The sequence below is a fragment of the Tupaia chinensis genome, unplaced genomic scaffold (assembly GCF_000334495.1).
Source record: "Tupaia chinensis unplaced genomic scaffold, TupChi_1.0 Scaffold000322_1, whole genome shotgun sequence".
NCBI classification, from domain to species: Eukaryota; Metazoa; Chordata; class Mammalia; order Scandentia; family Tupaiidae; genus Tupaia; species Tupaia belangeri.
Genome location: NW_006159816.1, coordinates 1,486,563 through 1,507,995, shown reverse-complemented (window position 1 = coordinate 1,507,995; position 21,433 = coordinate 1,486,563).

Here is a 21,433-nt window from a genome sequence, read left to right as displayed (position 1 = left end):
TACTCCATTGGCTAGACTGATCAAGAAGAAGAAAGAAAGAAACCAGATTAATCAAATATGTGATGAAACAGGCAATATTACCACGGACATAGCAGAAATACATAATATCATTAGAGGATACTATGAGCGACTTTACGCCAACAAACAAGATAACCTGGAGGAGATGGACAAATTCCTGGATGCATATAAACTACCAAGATTGGATCAGGAAGACATAGAGAATCTGAATAGACCTATAACAAGCCAGGAGATTGAATCAGTAATTAATAATCTCCCAACAAAGAAAAGCCCAGGCCCAGATGGCTTCACTTGTGAATTCTACAAAACTTTCAAGGAAGAATTAACCCCTATCTTACTAAAATTATTTCTAAAGATTCAAAAGGAAGGAAACCTTCCAAATTCATTTTATGAAGCCTCCATCATCCTCATCCCCAAAACAGATAAGGATATGACAAAAAAGGAAAACTACAGACCAATATCATTGATGAATATAGATGCGAAAATTCTCAACAAGATACTCGCAAATCGTATCCAACAACATATAACAAAGATCATTCATCACGACCAGGTAGGCTTTATACCAGGGATGCAAGGGTGGTTCAATATACGCAAGACCATAAATGTAATACACCACATTAACAGAAAGAAAGATAAAAACCATATGATCATCTCAATTGATGCGGAGAAAGCGTTTGATAAAATACAACATCCTTTTATGATTAAGACTCTCAGTAAGATTGGTATAGAAGGGTCATTTCTGAACACAATAAAAGCAATCTATGAAAAACCTACAGCTAATATTATACTGAATGGGGAAAAGCTGAAAGCTTTTCCTCTGAAAACAGGTACTAGGCAAGGCTGCCCACTTTCTCCACTGCTCTTTAATATAGTACTGGAAGTCTTAGCTATTGCAATCAGAGAAGAGAACAGTATTAAAGGCATTCGAATAGGCAAAGAAGAGTTGAAAATATCTTTATTTGCAGATGACATGATGGTATACTTAGAAGACCCAAAGGTATCCATGAAAAAACTGCTTGAAGTAATAAGTGAATACAGTAAGGTGGCAGGATACAAAATCAATATCCAAAAATCTATAGCATTTCTATTTATGAACAACAAGTTGAATGAAGCAGAGCTGAAGAAAGGAATCCCTTTCACCGTAGCCACAAGATGTATAAGATATCTAGGGATAAACCTAACTAAGAAAGTCAAAGACCTTTATAAAGAAAACTACGAGAATCTTAAAAAAGACATTGAAAGTGACATAAAAAAGTGGAAGGACATCCCATGCTCCTGGATTGGTAGAATTAACATAATCAAAATGGCAATTCTACCCAAATTAATCTACATGTTTAATGCAATTCCAATCAAAATACCAGAGATATTCTTCAGAGATCTAGAAAAGACAATTATAGAATTTGTCTGGAACCATAAAAGACCTCGTATTGCAAAAGCAATCCTGCGTAAGAAGAATGGAGTAGGAGGCATATCACTCCCTGATCCCAAGATATACTATAAAGCTGTGGTCATCAAAACAGCATGGTATTGGCATAAAAACAGACATGTGGACCAATGGAAGAGAATAGAGACCCCAGAAATAACTCCCAAAGCTTATAGCCAACTGATCTTTGACAAAGGATATCAGTCAATCCATTGGGAAAAGGAAAACCTCTTTAGTAAATGGTGCTGGAAAAACTGGGTATCCACCTGCAGAAAGATGAAACTGAACCCCCATCTTTCACCATTAACAACAGTCAACTCAAAATGGATCAAAGATCTGAACCTAAGACCTCAGACAATAAAACTACTTGTGGAAAATGCTGGGGAAACTCTGGGAGACATTGGAGTAGGCAAAGACTTCTTAAATAAGACTCCCAAAGCACAGGCAATAATCCCTAAAATAGACAAGTGGGACTATATTAGACTAAGAAGTTTCTGCACAGCAAAGGACACAGTAACAAGTGTGAACCGACAACCCTCAGAATGGGAAAATATTTTTGTTAAATATGCCTCAGACAAGGGACTGATAACGAGAATACATAGGGAACTCAAGTGCCTTATGCGAAAAAAAATGATTAACCCGATTAAAAGATGGGAAAGTGAGCTGAACAAAAGTCTCTCTAAGGAAGACATACGAACAGCCAAAAAGCATATGAGGAAATGCTCGACATCCCTCATCATAAGGGAAATGCAGATAAAAACCACAATGAGATACCACCTAACCCCTGTCAGAATGGCAAAGATTAAGAATATAAAAAGTGATAAGTGTTGGCGGGGATGTGGTGAAAAGGGAACCCTCCTACACTGTTGGTGGGAATGTAAACTAGTTCAACCACTGTGGAGAACAATATGGAGGTTCCTCAAAGATCTACAAATAGAACTACCATTTGATCCAGCAATCCCACTTCTGGGTATTTACCCAAAAGACAGGAGAACGCTCAGTCAGAAAAGTGCTTGCACATCCATGTTTATTGCAGCATTATTCACAATTGCCAAGACATGGAACCAACCTAAATGTCCACAAACTGATGAATGGATTGGAAAAGTGTGGTATATATACTCTATGGAATACTACTCAGCCATAAAAAATAACAAGACCCTGGAATTTGATAGAAAATGGTCAGATATGGAGGATCTATTGCTGAGTGAAGTAAGCCAGGCTATGAAAGAAAGATATTGTATGTATCCACTCAATATATACCGACTATCCGCACTCTATAATAGAGAGCAAAAATTCGGAGGACATAAACACAGTGAAGGTACTTAATGAGAATAGGACAGTGTGGAATGGGGTAAGTGAAGAGAAGAGGATAGAGAAAGATAGCAAGTGAACAATAGAGAGACAGGACGTTAGTGAGAAACAGATAGGGGTTATTAACTGTTGATGATGACATGTATAGTATTCTCAACTGGATTGGTCTGAGAAGTATTTCATGATGGGCAAAGTATTTTTACAAGCAAAACGAGAAATAGCAATTGACTGTTTTATAAAAATAATTAGAATAATAAAAATAATGATTGGGGAAAACAGAAAAGATATGGAATGGTGAAGTGGGGAGATTAATGTCTCTGTACTGACTGACATGCATGGCATTCCCTTTTGAAAAAACAATGTAATACACTGTAAAGCTATATGTAATCCAATGTAATATAAAGAAGATTATGATGATAATAAAAAATAAAAAAAAATATAAAAAAAAGAAAAAGCAATGCAATACACTGTAAAGTTATATGTAATCCAATGTAATATAAAGAAGATTATGATGATAAAAATGTATAGTTAAATTTATCTTTAGAAAAAAAACTATGTCTCCTGGATTTTATGTCATAGTTTAAAAAGTTTTCCCTCCTCCAAGATTATAAAAAAATTATCCCATGCTTTAATATGCTACATTTTAAATGTTTATATCTTTCATGCAATTGAAATTTATTTTGAGGTGCATAGTGAGAGGTGAATTGTGTATTTGTTTTTGCTTTATCTAATAGAACTTACTAAATAATCCACTGTTTATCAGCTGCTTACCTTGCTGCTTATATAAACTATTAAATCCTGATACATATTTAGACCCAACTGTTATGCTCTTGATAATGAGATCTTGGATAATTTTTAGATTCCTTTTTTCACTTAGTTTATTAATGTTTCAAACTTACTACAACAAACATATGACTATTTAAACTTTTTTTAAGAATTATTTTATTTAACTTTATTTATTTTAAGTTGATGAGAGAGAGAGAAGGATAGTGAGAAAGCAAGTCGCGAATCTGGGCCTCAAACTGCAGTCGGCCATGTGGGAGTCCAGCATCATTAACCACCATGTCATCTGCTGACCTCAAACATATGAGTTTTATAATTAGAAAAATAAATTTCAAGCTTTCTTCTCAAAGCTAATATATAAATATTTGTACATTCTATAAAATCTTTATTTTTAAATACAGCAACAATTCTAATAAACTACTCTAAAATATTTAGCAGCAAGTCTTTACATAATTTCACACTGGCTTACTTTTTTCTTTTTTAAAATTTTTCCCATTGTAGTGGAGAACAATATGGAGGTTCCTCAAAGATCTACAAATAGAACTACCATTTGATCCAGCAATACCACTTCTGGGTATCTACCCAAAGGACAGGAGAACACTCAGTCGGAAAAGTGCTTGCACATCAATGTTTATTGCAGCATTATTGACAATTGCCAAGACGTGGAACCAACCTAAATGTCCACAAACTGATGAATGGATTGAAAAAGTGTGGCACATATACTCTATGGAATACTACTCAGCCATAAAAAAAAATAACAAAACCCTGGCTTTTGATAGAAAGTGGTCGGATATGGAGGATCTATTGCTGATTGAAGCAAGCCAGGCTATGAAAGAAAGATATTGTATGAATCCACTTAATATATACCGACTATCCACACTCTATGGTAGAGAGCAAAGTACTGGAGGACATAAAAGCAATGAAAATACTTAACGAGGATGAGACAGCGTGGAATGTGGGGGGAGAAGAGAAGAGGATAGAGAAAGATAGCAAGAGAACAAATAAAGAGGCATGACATTAGTGGGATGCAGATATGGTTCATTACCTGTTGATGATGATGTGTATAGTTTTCTCAAATGGATTGGTATGAGAAGTATTTCATGTTGGATAAAATCGTTTTACAAGCAAAATGAGAAATAGTGATTGGTTAAAAAAATAATTGGAATAATAATAATAGTAATGATCAGGAAAAACAATGAAAAGATACTGAATGATGAAGTGAGGATTTTAATGTCTCTGTATTGATTGACACGCATGGCATTCCCTCCGGAAAAAAATGTAATACACTGTAAAGTTGTATGTGATTCAATGTAATATAAACAAGATTATGATGATAATAAATAAAGTTTAAAAAGTTTTTTCCATTGTATAATTTTGTATAATGACTATGAATAATCATTAAAAATTTTGATTTACAGTAAATGCTGATGATAGTATATGGTAATATCTTTGACATGACTAATATGCATTGTATTCATGCTGAGAAAGACTGTTTTGTACACTGTAAAGATGTACAGTGAGTAAATGCAAATTCAATAAATTTTTAGAATTTATTTTAAAATATTTATGGTAAATGATCTAAACCTCACATAAAGAGATGTGAGGTTATCATATATATTTATAGTATTATATGGACATTTGTTACTGTATCTGTCACTGACTTTCATTAACATTGTTTAGTTTCTCTGATCACATTTCCTCAACACCATGGTCCTTTAACATTAATCAAAAAATTATGTTGACCAGCCAATTCTATTGAGTTAAATACTTTTGTCACTTCAAAACTTGAACATATTCCTAAAATTCTGCTTGAAATACTTTCTACACTAAAATGTTAGTTATAAAGCAACATTAAGTGAAAATATTAATTCAGTAGTATTACTATACTGATAGTAATCCCAGAACTGGTGACTTACATGTTCAGATCATCAAAGAGCACACCGTAAAATACTTACACTTTGATGAAGTTTCACAAATTAAGCACCTCAAATTAATATATTTTATATAGAAAAGCAAAACTTCAGTGGAAAAATGTATAATGAATCTTTTCAATTTTAGGTTTGTATAAAAACAAAACAAAGAACTGACCTTTTATTTATCCTTTTAAACTTTTAAATTTGCATTCCCTCGATAATGGTGTTTAAAGACTTTTAATTAATAAATTAAAAAATGTAGCTTCAAAATACCAGTGGAATATAAAGGCATAATTTAATTACTAAAATTTAAAAGGGGTAGTTCTGGGGCCAGCAAGAGACCTGGGCCAGCAGGAAACATGGAGATTAAGATAGCTGGATCCCAGTTCAAGTCCTGGACCCTTTGGCTTGAAAAACACACTGGGCCTGTGTGTGTGCTTGCCCAAAATCCTGAGAAGAAAATGGAAGAGAAAGGATTATGGTGTGACCATTCCCTTGTGGGTGATTTCTCACTTTCCCTCTTTCTCCTCTCTCTCTGTCCCTCTCTGGTGAATACATGTGCCTTATAGAAAAACTAAGAATAAATACATAAACATTTAAAAAGTTAGATCTTTCCTTAAACCAAATTACAAAGTATATTTAATCCCCCAAGTTATGGGTTTTAACTTTAAAAACTTAATTTATATTTCCTATCTTTCATTTAATATTTCTTCGTGAAACAGCTACAAAATAAAATCAGTTTTGAACACATTAAGCTTGTATCTGTGGATCTCAAATTAATGAGGAATTCCTATAACTTAAGATAGCACAGTCATTAAGAACAGAATCCTAAAATTTTTACCTTGCGTCTGACCACAGAAAGAGATTTTAAAAAAAAAAAGTGCAATTATAGCCAGAAGAATTCTTCAACTCAAATGTGATTGCTGAGTTTGTTTATCCAGTATGACCACACGCCACACAGCTGTGAACCATTTGCAGGTTTACTAGACACTCTGGTCTATGAATTTTTCTTCTTTCTTTCTGATTTTCTGCCTCATCTCACCCTAGAGATGACTTAATGTGACTACATTAAGTGATTTCTGAACTGCTTCTATTTCTAAATAGTTCTAATGTCTTTGGGGCATACTTGCCTCAAAGGCCAGATTTCCTTGAGACTTTGGTTCAGCTAATGTAACCTATTGAGCAGATACGTTGATAGAAACAACCACAATTATTACTTTGTCTGACAAAGCCCTAGTTCCTGGGGCTGAATCAAGGCACACAAATGGCTGTTTTCATGGAGAGTACATTGGGAAGTGGGGGAGAACTGCAAGTAGCAAATAATCAGATAATTCAGAGACAACATTCCAGAAATAAATGATATGCGAATGAGGAATAACCAAGTGACTGCTTTCCTGGAAGGTCTTTTAAAAAATCTATTTTCTATGGCAGCTAAAAGAACATAATTCATTCACATCAAGAAGTATCAAATTTCTATCTTGTCCCCTTTGATTTGTAGATAATTTAGAGGGGGAAAAATAAATGCAATATCAAATTTTAAAAAAAAAGAAAGAAAGAAAGAAAAAAGGGGGGGCACAGAGCAAAGAAAAGAGCAGGCATGATTGATGACAATAAGTAAAATAGCTGGAGAAGAATGCAGACCCAAAATGGCCGGAAGAACATGAACCCACAGGGCCATGTGGGCATCCTGAACTGCCACCTCTGTCTGTCACTGAACTGGCTGTCACAGAGGCTCTAGTGACTGACAGCTGGAGAGTACCACTCTTTCCAGTCATGTTTAGAGGTTTAGAACCACAGTGGAAGCTAAACTTCCTGGTATATTTCAGTTTATAGCTCTACCAAGAATTGCTTCCACCTGGGTTACTTCTGATGTGGACCCTGATGATATAATTACTGAGAAAGAAATAAGAAAAATTGTGTTAGATTTTAGGTATCCATAAAGTTTGGTATCCACTGAATTTAATGCATGACAGATAATACGTCATGGGGTCAGAACATCCAGCAGATTATTGCTGAGATTGGTACAAGGACCTCTTCTAATGGGGCTATGGAGAAACAAACTTCCTTTTTCAACTCCGTAAAGCAGCCTGGAAATGTTAAGGTAAATGAGCCTTTATTTCGTTACATGAGAGATGCTTGAAAAGTCCCAACTAGAGACAAAAAACAGAGCTAAGATGATTAGTTCTTTAGTTATTTGGAAGGAATTCTAGTGGAGATTATAAAACACTGTGGTGTGGTCTGGTCTGGTCTGTAGTTAAATCTCATGATATATAATTTTAACAATCACCTGGGAGTAACTAATGGCAGAGTAATTATGGAAATGCCGAGACAACAGAACACAGTGAAGACCAAATTGATTCTCAATGTTCATACCCAAGACCTAATAAGAAATTTCCATTGGCGATGAGAAAGTATTTGGGAAATAACAGTAAAAATGTGAAAGTAGGTGAGTAAATGTAGAAAGCGAACTGAATTTTGTTTAGCCTGTTGCTATGCTCTTTCCATTAGTTCTTTCCTTCCTAGTCTGAGAGACCAACAGCATCAGGGAAACTTCCCCAGTTTGAGTGAAAGCACCAGGCCAGGGCCCTGTGAGCAGGGAACTTATTGTATTATGGCAAACTGCTGCTGTTGATCTGAGGGAAAAGTTCATTAACAAGAAAATACCCTCAATGTATTTATTTTGAAGTTGCTAAAAGAAAGACTTTAAACAATGACTGTAAAAATTATTCCGAATTTACTCTAGACCCACTCTTTTGGGAACCCAGAAAACACATGCGAGTAAAGCTAAGAGACAATAACTGCTCCAAGATCCTTCTACGAAGAGAAAGGGAACAAGAGAAACATCAAGTCAGTTAACATTTGGAGTTCAGGACTTCAGATCACAGCTATAGGAGCAACCTGATCTTGGAATACACTGGATTTGTCTTGGCTACTTGAGCCTTCCTCAAAAGCCCATCATCTTCTCATTGTCAGAAGTAAGCAGTGACAACCACTATGTCAGAGAAGAGGCAGTACAGGCAACCTCAGCAAAGAGCAGACTCAAGAAGTATACTTTTTGTTAGAATTTAGTAGAGGTTTCAGAAAAAAGAAAGACAAACCATAAAACTAGACAGTGGTAATTGGAATTCTCTCATTGTTCTCTGGTGTTGTCATGGTATTAATTTGTAGCTATCTGTTGCTGTGTAACAAGTTGCCTCCAAATTTACCAGCATAAAGCAACAATAAGCATATAGTGAGTTGTTAGAAAAGCCATGACATATTTTTGCTTAGAAAAACAGAAAGATACTCACGACTTTTCCAACAATTCAATATTATCTTACAGTTTCTGTGGATTGGATATTTCAGGAGTAGTTTAGCTAAGTGCTTGTGGCTCAGGATGACTTATGTGGTAATAGTCGAAAAGTTGGTTCATTCACATGGCTGTAGACAAGAGGACTTGGTTCCTTGCTGCTGTTGGTGAGTGGCCTTAGTATCGTACCACAAGGACCTCTTCGTAAGTCAGCTTTTCATGGCATGCTAACTGACTGCCCCCAGAACGAATACTTTCAGGCAGCAAAAGGAAAGCCTCAGTCACTTTTACCCTAGCATTGGGAGTGGAACTCTACATTTCCAATAACCTATTGATGACATTGACCCCAGTTTGGCAGGGGACCTCTTCGTAAGTCAGCTTTTCATGGCATGCTAACTGACTGCCCCCAGAACGAATACTTTCAGGCAGCAAAAGGAAAGCCTCAGTCACTTTTACCCTAGCATTGGGAGTGGAACTCTACATTTCCATAATAACCTATTGATGACATTGACCCTGGTGTGGCAGGGGACAGTGTAAAGGATGAACACCAGGAGTGAAGAACCTCTGGGGTTACCTTGGAGGCTGGCTACCACCGTGTACATACAAAAGTGAAATGTTTGCCTTTTCCATCACCTACCACTTATGCAAGTATTTATTTAATGTTTTTCTTACTGTGTACTTGTAAAGTTTATTTATTTATTTAGTCCATGAATAAGACACAGAAAGAGAAAAGTAGAGATAGAAAACACCCCCAACAAGAGATCTCAACACTGAAATTCACCACCAGCCTCAGTTAGCCCTGAATCATGACCATGTGCATGCCCAGCATGCTCAGGAAGATCTCTTGACATAAACCCAGAGCACTCCTGCGTGTGCCAGCATTGCGAAGCATTGCGTTTTACCACTGTGCTTCTGTCCAGAGCCTGAACTTAAAAAAGAAATCCATCTTAGGGACCAGCAGGTGGCATGGTGCTTAGTGCAGGAGTCCTACATGGCCAGCTGTGATTCAAGTCCTAGGCTTGTTTCCTAACTTTCCCTCTCTTCTCTGTCTCTTTGTTTCTCTCTGATGCATGCAAATGCCCCATAGCAAACTAAAAAATAGTAACAAAATTAAAAGAATATTTTCATGTGATTTTATATTTAACAATAATTTCTAAATAAAAAACAGAAATATGATAGTAAAATACATTTCATCTCCTACTAGCCTCTCAAGTATCATCAGTGTGATATGTAGAGCCATTTGTGAACTACCAATAGCCACAGTGTGAGCTGCTATTCCTAGAAGGGGATCCTTATAAGCTCGGTTTAAGTTGGGGACACTTGTTTCATGTGACATCCTCACTTACACTAAATTCCCTAGAAGTTCTAGGTAATGGGACTGGGGTTAGACTACAACACTACAACAAACCCATTTGCCATGGTAGTTATAACTGTCAGTTGCCAGCTATCCTTAGTAATTACTTAAAACAGAAACAATTTCAAGAATTGAACCGTAAGAGCAAAGCAGATTGTTCTCAGGACATAAACTAAACCCACCTTATTATGTATTGTTACACTGCTGTCCACTTTCATTACCAAAGGCCATAAAGCATTTTAACTATTCCCTGGAATGTCACCAGCAATAAGCATTTTTGCTTTAGTATTCTGTTGGGCTAGATATAATAGTTTTATTTTAGAACTCTTGCAGCTGGGAAATCTAGAAATGCCTTCTGGTCTTTGTGAATTCATTAAAATACTCAATTTGGGTAACCTTGGTGTTACTTTAAGTATGGTTGGGGAAATCCTGTCATAATCACTGAATTTTATTAGCAACCAGCCCTTTTTAATCATAAAATTCAATGTTCTGAAACTTACTGCCTGTTCTGTTCTATGATGGTGACTTCATCTCTTTCCTTGGTGGTACATCCATGAATCCTCATCAGCTTTCCTGAGGGTGCTGGATTTACTGGTGTCTTTCATAGCTAAAGGTAACAATACAGACCATGGCAGAGTGTGGTTGGTGGGAGGAAATCTCTACAATGAGCATACAGAGCATCTCCCATGTGTTAGCCTGCAGAGTCTGTGACCATTTGCAGGGTCAAGATTATGTGATTTTTTTTGCCGTGTATTTGTCAGCTTTATTATTTTTTTTCTTCATTTAAGAAGAAAATAACCTCTTGGGGTCTGCAGGTGGCATGGTGATTGAGGCACTGGATTCCCACATGGCTGACTGCAGTTCAATTCTCAGACCTGGCGGCTTTCTTTCACACTTTCCTTCTCTCTCTCTTTCTCTCTCTGCCTCTCTCTGGTGAATACATATGCATTATAGCAAACAAAATAATAATAATGGTTAATAAAATTAAATAAATAATCATTTATATTTTTTTTAAAAGATACTTCTTTTTTAAAAAAGGAAGATAATAATCTCTTTTAATCTAATTCTAAATTTATATCTGAACTAGTATAATGACTGTTAAGTAGGCTTGCTTTACCATCAAGTTTCAGAAAGCAGGGAAAGGTAAAGGGAGCTGAAAAGCAGTACAGATGTCTACTACACCAATGCTATTATTGTCCAGAGGATTTCCTCCTCCTCGATCGATTTATTTATTTTTTCTGTCAGAGGGTGCATGCACTCACTAGAAAGAGAGAAAAGGTTTGGGGTGGAAAGAAAGCACCTCTTCAACTGGACATGGTCATGCCAGAATTATACTGCCTCCATTTCTCCTTTTTGTCAGAATTTTGGGCACATATGTTTGGCTTCTTTTTCAAGCCATCAGGACTGGGATTCTAACTATGTGGGACCCAGCTTTCAATGCACAGTGCTTGACCAGTATGCTACAAGGTCAGGTCTCAATTTCTTTATTTGGAAGTTTAACTTCCAAGGTGAAATGCTTTGCAACTTAAAACTATGTATGCCCTAGTCTTCTTTCTGAAGATCAGGATAGTGGGGAATCAGCTTGGGTTATTCTGGAGAGAGTGAATACCTGGTCTCTCTTACACTATTTATGATTTGGCCACATTTGAAGGTAATATTTGCAGTTATAATTTTCTTTTTTGACATCCAAAAGAGAAGTACAGTGTACCATCATGACAAAAAAAAAAAAAGCCCTCATTAAAGTAAATTAAACAAACAAAAATATTTATTGTAAGACTATAAATGATTACTGTGCAGATATCTAAGAAAAAGTCCAGGTACAGTTGGAGCTAAAAGTATATCTGAAAGTCATAGTTAATAGTTGCTCTTTTTCTCTCACCCATGTATGTTTATCATCTTAGTTTCTCTCTTTTGTTCTCTACTTTCAAACACTTCCTCTACTTGTGCTGGTCACTCCACCCTTGCACTACATAACTGTTTCAACGCTAACTATTGATATTATCTAGCAAATATCTCTACGTGTCTCTATTTGATTTGGAGAAAGGGCTCTAAATGCTATTTAAGCTTTCCCCATACAAATTCTAAAGAAGATGATAGCTCACTTTGAACTGAATGAGCTGAAAGATATATAAATAAAAGGTTATATAAAGAAAAATATTTTAAATTACTCTGAGAAAGAGAAGAAAAAGCTTGAGAAAAAATACTTTAATGGCCAGGTAGAAATGGTAAGTCACTGGGACAGAGACAAATGAAGATGTTTGTAAAGTTTTATTGTGTAGTGTGTAATGTAATTCTTTTTAAAATTATACCCAGTCTTCTCTTACTTCTTTTTTTACTAACCTTCTTATGGTCAGAATTACTTTTCTTGTACTGTGTTTAAGGATTAAGTCAAAGTAAGTATGTGTTGAGAGGGTGGAGAGGTCATAACTGTGGATAGAAAAGTCTTCTTAGTTCCTGGTTAAGTCCTTCCATAATTTAGCATATACATCTACTTTTGCAGTTTTATTTCCAAGAAGTAATCCTCACTTACCCAAAATCTCACTGACATGAACTAATTTCTATATTCCTCTTGTTTTTCATACTTCTGCTAATGTGCTCATGTCATTCTAATCCCTACCAAAAATTCATTTCAGTAATTCTGAAGGCCACTCTACATCAAGCCCCAACCCAAATGCTACTCTCTGCAATCAAAATTAACTCTCTTCTCAACTTTTATTGCACTTGGCTTGGTGCTCTTATAATACCTCTATCACATTATTTCTTACACTAAACTTAGTGATTTGAAGCTTTATCTACTCTACATGAAAGCAACATCTTAGTCACTCAGATTCCCTTCAGAGGCAATTTTCAGTGTGTGACACATAACAAGACTTGGGAAATTTTTCTTGAGTAAGAGAGCCAATAACTCATTGTACTATGTAGTTCGCATAGAAAAAGTTTTGTCTAGATTTTTCACAGTATACTACTAGAAAATAGTAGTATAAAACATATGCACTTAATAAATACATTTTTATAATAAAGATATTTGTTAGTAAATTAATGAGCTTTCCCCCCCCTGCCATAAAGTCTGCTCTAAAGATAAATGAGAGCATGAACATGCAAACATTTTGGGGATGTAAAACTATACTACAGAAATAAAAGAGTTTGTTTATTGCTATAACTGCCATGTAGAATCGATCCCTATTACTGGTTTTTTCTCTGTAGGATAGAGAATCATGATAGTGTAACTTAATCTGAACCCATTAATTCAATGGTATTTCAATTGTAAACCATAGGCCCGTGCTAGTCTGGGTACTATTACTGGCATATAACGAGATAAGTGGAAACATGGGGAGTAAGAATTTATAGAATTTGACAGAATAACTATTGGATTGAATAATATTAATGATAGTGAGACTATATATATATATATATATATATATGTATATACTATATATACATACATATATAGTGAGACATATATATATATGTATGTATAGTGAGACATATATATATATGTATGTATAGTGAGACATATATATATATGTATGTATAGTGAGACATATATATATATGTATGTATAGTGAGACATATATATATATGTATGTATATACTTTTCTCTTATTAATTCCATTTTGCCAGTAATACATTTTCATTTTACTGTGTGATAGGACTGAATCAGAACTGATTGCAAACAAAAACAAAACTACATCAAAAGAAAACTGGTCCTGATTGGGCCAATATTCAGTGTATTTTTAATGGGAAAATTAATTTTGTATGCTGTAATGATATAGAGTGAATGAATATAAAATTTTTAAAAAGAAAAAAAACTCGTACTTCGATCTGGATAGGTTAAGAAACACTACTTTAATTAATTCTCTTTAGGGACCAGCAGTTGGCGTTATGGCTATGTCGCTGGACTCCCATGTAGTCAACCGTGGTTCGAGTCCTGGACCTGATGACTTAAATTCACGCCAGGTACATGTGCGTGCATGCCCAAGATCTTGAGAGGAGAATGGAGGAGAAGGGATTGTGGTGTGGCCATCCCCCCTGGGGAGTGATTTCTTGCTTTCTGTCTCTCTGTCTCTCTCTGTCTTTCTGGCAAGCACATGTGCCCTATAGCAAAAAAACTCTCAAAAAATATATATAATTCTCTTTAGAATAGAAGATACCCATATTGTGTAAATGAGAGTGCTGGAAGAAAATGTAAAACATGAATTTATCGGTATCATGGGTTATAAACTACTAGTGATAACAAAAGTTAATATAAGCAAACCAGTGAAATCTAACAATTCTGTTCTGATTCATAGTATTCATCTGATCATTTTTACATTGGCAATAATTCCCTAGTCATCTGCAAATCTTTATGAAAAAGTCTTTCAAGAAGTTGATAAATCAATATTTTTAAGACATAGCTGAGCTTTGGCAATTCTTTATTTTTCACCAATTTAACATTGACTTTTTATGTAAAGTCTTTTTAACATGGATCAAGAAAATATTTGACCAAATAATATGTGGTCTTTATACAGTCAAAACATCTTATTTTTCCAGATTACCAAGATAAATCATTTCATGGGGGTTTAGAAAATGTTCTGTAGGTTTCTCATAACATTGAAAATATTCACCAGTGTCTTAAAATTCAAACTTGATGGGCCAGCAGGTGGTATGGAAGTTAAGGTGGCTAGATTTCTCATGGCTGACTGCACAGTTCCAGTCCCAGACCCAACATTTTGAAAATTACACCAAGTATTTGTGCACATGTGCCCAAAATCCTTAAAGGAGAATCTAAGAGGAAAGATTGTGACATAGCTGTTCCCCTGGTGTATGGGGGGGGGCGATTTTCACTTATCCTCTCTCTCTCTCTCTTTCTCTTTCTCTCTCATTTCCCCCCTTTCCTTGGCAAACATATGTTCTCTATACCAAAAATAATAATAATAATAATAATAATAAAATCATCCTTCATGAATCAGATTGAAAATTTTGATATGTGAAATCTCGGATTGATTGTTTAAGTCACAAAAATTGGGCACAGATTCAATTAGATGTCAAGTCTTGTATTGGGTCAAATGTGTTGAGGTTACTCAGAAAAGATTCTTTTTTAAAAAAAAATATTATTATTATTATTATTATTATTATTATTATTCAATTTGGCCAGAGAGAGAGGGAGAAAGTAAGCCACAGTTCCAATACTTGAACCACAGTCAGCCATGTGAGAATTCCAGGGCCTTAACCAACACACCACCTGCTGGCCCCAGATTCTTAATGATTAGGAGTCAGATTCCTCAACATTGCCTAAAGCTGGAGAGTTTTTTTGATCCATTCATAACATAATTTTAACTTTGCTGTATTTCATTTCAGTTTTCTTTCTTTCTATTGCCAGGAAAATCTAGTCTCATGCTGCTTGAGTTCTATGTGAAGTGAAATTGAAAGTCTCAACGACCCTGTGTTATGGTCCTCTGGAATCCACACACCATTCCTACTCTTCTCTTCCTACTTTTCGGTCTCTGTTTATCTTGATTCATTTTGTTCTATAGCCAAAATTTCTTGCAGCATTTTTCGAAAAGAAAAATGGGAAAGTTTTATAAAGTCGATGATGTTTCAGTAAAGAGAATACCAATATTTTGCTAATACGACTGCTTCCTGTAATATACTAATACCTAAATCTGTTTTAAATAATGTCCTCTTAAAATTACTCCCTATGTAACTGTGAGGAAAGGGGATAAAGAAAGTATGAATTATACCCACTTGAAGTTCTGAAAGGTGTCTTAACTTTCAAAATTCTTTAGTTCAGTCAGTACAAATTTAAATTCAAGAGCACAATTATTTTGAAAGATTGAAGTAGATTTTGATTTTTCACCTTATTCTTTGCCTCTTGACCTTAATATCTTAAGACTCCTTAATGACCCTTTCCTGAACATCTTTCTGGTCTGATTTTGTTCCAGATTCTGGGGCCAAACCATGCTATTCCCTTGACACATTTTCTTTAGCCATGAATTCGGTCACACTTGGCCCTAGGGACATTTCTACTCTCTCCAGTCCTCTCTCCTCAACAGCATTCCCTCCCATTCTCCTGCCTCTATCCTCCTTTTCAATGACAAATTCTTTACTTCCAATACTAGATTTTTCTTTCTTGCTGATTTAGATATGCTATTTTGATTATCCCTGTCTTCCTCCCTGTTTTTTATCAAGAATTCGTCCTCCCTAAAAACACAGTAACTCACTCCATCTTTACCACTACCCAATTATCTCTTTTCTTTCAAATAAATGTACACTCCCAAGCCCAGTTCTGGCTCCAAATGTCTAGAAGGAAATTCCAAACATCTATGAACATGATCATACGTTTTATCATAAAACTGAGATTGAGAGTTTGAGTATTTCAGTAGTGGCCAGCTTTGCTCTGACTCCTTCCTATAATTTTCTTACCCTTGTTTAAATCATGGGTCCTGTTTTGCTGAATATGACAGTAGTTATGGCATTACTTCACCTCTACCTGACCACTTACTAGAATTTAAATAACCCTGGAAACTCAAGCTTCAGAGGAAACCGGAAGGGTCAGATGAGCTCCATCGGTCCTGTTGTTTGTTGCCTCAGTGCTTCACAGAATACTTCCTCTAGCTATGCTTTTCTACTCATGATTGAAAAATAGAAACATAAAACTCCATTTTCCAATATGCCTGCTACTTTCTACCCTCTGTGTCTGATGTCTAAACCCTGCCTTGAATTATGCTCCATCTATTGGCATCCTACGTGGGCATTTCGCTTGGCACCACCAGCAGATGTCTACAACAAAGCAGCTGTGAAAGCTGATCAGCCAGGATTTCTCACTTGAATTCGTTTAGACGTGAGTGCACAAAGACGTGGCAGACATAACTAGACATGCTTGTAGCCACTGCTTTCAAATTTACCATCTTAGCCTTATGTTAGAAGCAGCATGTTTGGTCTTCGCCTCAGGTATTAGGAAGAATACCAATAGCCTCCTGTCACTATAACACCCTTTTCCACCTTAACCCTTCAAATCTCTATACATTTCATGAGAAGAAACAGAACTGACTTCCTCAGGGTCTGGCTTCTCTTTCAAAGAGTGACACTTTAACAGGTTTAATCTTTTTAAAGTGTGCAATCTATCTATTTCAACATATCATTTCTCCTTTTCTCCCATATTTATATCTTCAGACAAAACTGAATCTTTTTACTTACCAACAGCTGTCATAATAATTAGGTTTGTTGGTTTGCTTATTGATTTATATCTATCTACCTAGCTTCCTTCCCACCTATCTATACATTTAGTTACTGTACTGCCTCTGTCTCTGGTCATCTCTGTTTCAATATATCTCATTCTCTTCCTCTTCTACTCCCCTGTCCAGTTTACTCTTCTTTCTTTCAACCTTGTGGCTCCTTTCCTCTTGGCTGTTGCCAGGCTAACTAATACTATCTTACTTTGCAGTTCCTTCTCTTCTCTATCTATCCCTATCCTCAGGTTAGCATAGTCTTATTTGATCCTTTATTATTATTATTTTTTAAATATATGACCATGCATGAACCTCATTTCTGATTGAACACCTTGTGAGATCTATTCTCCTATGCTCCTGCAGATCATAACTGTCAACAAAAACATAACCTTAATCTTGTCCATTGTTCCAAGTGTGGTGGATATATTTAGGAAACTCATTTTAGAATGATCTCAAGGATTTTAACATCCATGTTTTCATTGTGCATAAGCAGTGTGGGTCATCTTCTATATAGTCTATACCTACATACTCATATAATCTTCAGTACTAGAAGTTATAGAGCACTATTACCCCCATTCACAGGTAAAGAACTGAGACACAGGAACTGAATGACTAGCCAGTCACACTGAGGAACAAGGTTTGAACCAGGAGGTTTGGCTCCAGATCCTGTGCTATTAACCACCATATTTCAGTGTCTCAATGTCTAATATTTTGGTTTACATCTCTTTTTATAGCCTTATGAACTTCTATAGCTCCATGTCTCTCATTCAGCCCCATCTGACAAGCCAGCAGAAAATAAAGATTCTTTCTTCGTCCCATTAAATTTCATGACTTCCTCTTCAGTCACCATGCTTTCAATTTTTGTACAAATCAAACTTAATTCCATTATCTTAATGGCTTGCTTCCAGATCCCTGCCTATGACTCACTTGACCAAACACAGACATTTGTAATCCTCTTACTGACATACCCTGTCATGTTGTGTAGTGTCAGAGCTAGAGTTTGGCAATTCTGAGAATTCTCACAGCTCTCATCTGAGTTCCCAACTCTTGAGATTCTAGAATGTACATACTTATTTTCTTCTTTGAGTCACTTGATGGCCATTATACAATTTAAGTCATGTTAAAGCACAGAAGAATTGTAATCCCTTATCTTCTCTAATAGTGCTGAAAATAAAGCAGGTAATGAAGCAGACTCCTATTTAGAATAGTTACTATAGCAAAGGAAAGAAGATAGCATCAATGTAGACATTTTAAAAGACTGAATAAAATGTTCCATTTCTGAAAAGTGAACATTTGAACTTGATGGTCCAGCAGTCATCTGTTGTGAATCAGTTTGAAAGTCTTGGCCTGATGTCAAGACACATCACTCCTCCCCACGAAAGGACAGGCTCCCTTTTCCTTATTTTTCTTTCTTTCTTCTCTCTTTTTCTCGTTCTTTCTTTCTCTTTCTTTCTTGCTTTTTTCGTTCTTTCTTCTTTTTCATTCGTTCTTTCCTCTTTCTCTTTTGTAATGACGAGCTGGACTCAGCTAGAGATTGAATAGTTAGCCTTGATTCTTCTCTTTAGATACCATTTTTTAAAACCTTTTTTCAGGTCAACAGATGGTGTGGAGCTTAAGGCAGCTGGATCCCACATGCCAAACTGCTTGGCTCCAGTCCTGGGCCCAGCAGTTTGAAAAACACACTGATGTATGTGCATGCCCAAAATCCCAAGAGGAGAAATAGAAAAGAAGGGACTGGGGCATGATTATCTCCTCTAGGGGATGACTTCTCACTCTCCCTCTCTTTGTCTTTCTTTGGTGAGCTCATATGTCCTAACCAAAACAAAAACTTAAAACCTTCTTTCTGTGGATTATAAAGCCCAACAAACCTTAGTTTTAATTTTTTTTCCTCTGGCTTTTCTTTCTCTTCCTCATCTACATACTCTTCTCATACTGAACTGCTTTCTGTTTTATGACTATTCTTGAATAATTTTTTTCCCACCTTAGGACCTCCTCTTAGCTCTTTTGTCCTTTCAGAATGTTTTTTTCCTCTGATCTTCTCATGGTTCATTCCTTCTTCTAAATTCTTCTGAATAATCTAGTCAAAGGACCCATCCAGTGACTCTATCAGATTACCTTATTTTAACTTCCTAGCCTCTAGTTATTACAGTTTTAAAACCTTAGGTTGGCAATTATGACCTTAACTACAGCTGAGTTCATAAAACAAGTGGTGAAAAACTCTTCAGCAGTCTAAAGTGATGTGCTAGACCATCTATGTAGGACTTTCATAGGAGTCGAACAAGCTGATTTCACATCTTTTGGCTAACTATCAACCTACAGTCTATAAAAGGGGCTGGTGGGATCAAGAGAGGAATTAAAGATTAGAAATTATTTTTTCAGAGAGAATTGATACTGTGCTCTGAACTGTGCCCTCTTGATACATACAGTAAAGAATTAAGAGTGAGGAAGAATGCATCACCTTCTTTCCTCTCTGCTGAAGAGGATTTACTAATACCACTCAACGACCTTGAACTATGACCCCTGGAATTATAAGACACAGTCTGGCACTTGGAAATGCCTAAAGACAAAAGATAAAGTCCTCTGATGGAAGATCAGGAAGAAGAGACTGAGGAATGGTATGGACTCTCAGAATTTATTAAGACAAAAGGACACCTGTGTTCCCTCTTGATTAGATGATAGTCAAAGGAGAGAGCATCAGCCCCAAGCCCTTTAAAATCCTACCAAAGAAGCTCCCTTTAGACAAGGAGAGATCTCAATCTCTGAACTGGGTTTCTAGAGTCCCAGCAAGTAAGAGAAAGCTTTTGTGACCACTTAGAGGAATAGAAATCATTGATATAGTGAACAGAACATCAGAATTAGTGCATTTATTCAATGTAATGTTTACAGCACTGATTAACTTTTTCCTAATTTGTTCATTTTCTTACTTTTGTTTTATTTTTCCTAGGGTTTTTTCATGTTTTCTTTCATGGAATCTATCTCTTTTGACGAGAATATAAATTTGATGTACATAGGACTTCTTTTTTTTTATCTTTTTATGTTTGGCTAGAGTTGTTTCTGGCATAGAGTTGGTGTGTTGTTTCAGTGAATAATTCATAAATATTAGTTGGTTGATTGAAATAGGGGAAAACATAATCTCTATTTTCCCCCTACTGATATCCTACTATTTCCTGGTATTATGAAAATATTCACTAATCTAATATAATTGTAACTAAAATCATTAAAGAGTAAAAGGCAAAAGATGATTAAAAAGTACCTAGAGTACAATCTAACGAACAACTGTTTCATTACTTTCTCTAAGTTTTTTTTAAGAGATTTTTGCCTTAGGGCATGTGCTCTCACTGGAGAGAGAGAAGAGACAGGGACACTGAGAGGGTAAGTGGGAAATCATCTCCTTGGGGGGAGGGGGGTCAGGAAGAGGGATGGTCATGCTACAGTTCCTTCTCTATTCTCCTCCTGGGATCTTACACACGCACACAGACATGCATGGCCTGAGTTTCAAGTCACCAGGTCTGGGACTTGAATCTCTGTCAACCATGTAGGAGACCAGCCATGTAACCTCTATGCTATCTGCTGGCTCCTCATTACTTTCTCTCTTTTCTTTTTTGTTGAGAGATTTTTGCTATAGGGCATGTGCACTCACCAGAAAGAGAGACAAAAATGGGGAATTGGCCATGTTGCAATCCTTTCTCCATTTTCCTCTCAGGATTTTGGGCATATATGCACACATGCACGCATGCACACACACACACACCTGGTGTGAGTTTTAAGCCACTGGGTCCAGGACTCAAACTGTGGTTGACTATGCGCACATCCAGGGGCATAACTATTACATCATCAACTGGTCCCATTACTGTATCTTGAATTACTATTTTTGGTTTTGCTTTTTTAAATGGAGTTTCTCATTACAGATTATGTTCTATTAGCAATATAACCATTGCCTTAGGATGTTGAAGTTTCAACCTACTTATACAAGTTAATTTTATTCTAATGGTCAACTGGATTCTTTTTTTTTTTTAAATGTTGTTTAATATCTCTAACGTTATAAATAAAATATATGTAAGTTCAAGTGCACAGACATTGGTCAATAACATTTTCTCACATTATAAATAATTGCAGAAAAATTATGAAAAATTA